This window comes from Octopus bimaculoides, chromosome 10 (assembly GCF_001194135.2).
Source record: "Octopus bimaculoides isolate UCB-OBI-ISO-001 chromosome 10, ASM119413v2, whole genome shotgun sequence".
NCBI classification, from domain to species: domain Eukaryota; kingdom Metazoa; phylum Mollusca; class Cephalopoda; order Octopoda; family Octopodidae; genus Octopus; species Octopus bimaculoides.
In genome coordinates, this window is record NC_068990.1 from 57,842,537 (window position 1) to 57,843,939 (window position 1,403).

Consider the following 1,403-nt stretch of genomic DNA (forward strand, 5'->3'; position numbering starts at 1 on the left):
TATATATATATATATATATATATATATATATATATATCATATATAATAATATAAATAATATATATTTATATGCATATATCCATACATATATCTACTTACCGACATCTATATGTACGAATACAAGCATATATGGGTACAGAACATCACAAAAAACGTTAAACACAATGAGAAACGAAAAACGAAAACATAAAGACGAAGACAGAAAACGAACTTTTTAAAAAGTATATATATATATATATATATATATATATTCACAACTATATGCAAGTGAGTGTGTGCTTGTGTTTGTGTACATGTGTGTATGCGTATGTGTACACAAACACGAGCACACATACATTGGCATTTAACAAAATTTAGATATGAGAAATGATTCAGTATAGCCAGTGTTATGCATGTGGATAACATAGACAAATATAGACATATCAAATACCATCCAACATAAATTCTTGGTATACTGAAATTATTTCTGACTATAAAGGATGTGCCACAATGACAAAATGGCAACTGAGACCATATTTATATGAGAACGGGGATTATCCCCAGAATAAAGAATTTTCCATATTTGATATGCCAGTAACAAGTCAGATTATATGTGTATGTGTGTGAGTATGTTTGTTATGTGCCTATATATAAAATTTTTAAATATCCAATGCAAGGAACAGCATAAAATAAAAAATACAAGAAAGTTCACAACTTCTTTTGTGATATAACTAATTTAATTATACTAAAATATTTTAAAAGAATAATATATTTCCAAAATTCATTGTTACACACTGGTTTCATTTCGAATGGTAGATAATCTTTGTAATTTATATGTATAGCTGTTTACTCGTGTACAGTGATTATTCTCGCATTAGTACGAAAACTGGAACGTATGAAGGCTTCAACAAGTAGATTAACACTTGATCAGCTAAGAGAATACAGAAAACATTAAAATGAAAACCACAAGTCTTCTGAAATACAGCTACCCAGGGTTTTTCCGTCAACAAATCAATTTGTTTCACCATTTTACTAACAGATAAAAACAAGACGTTTGTCAGCCGCGTCCAAAGCTGTTGGTATTTGAATGCTAACGTTCATATAGCAATAGACGGAAAGAAATGTAGAGAGAAAAATACAAGGGAAATAACCAATGTTACAACAAACATTGTGTGTCAAAAATATGTAAACCAGATTGGAATGGTTTAAGACGAATCTATATTTAATTTCCGCCAAGATGTATTTTTTTAACATGTACACATAAAGTTATACACAGTCATTTTCGAACATATCGAACATCATTTTGACTCGTTAATATAGGTTTGGTCTTGGAAAGGATTTTCCATTTCATGTGGTAGTCAACTCACACACACACACACACACACAAACACACACACACACACACACACACACACACACACACA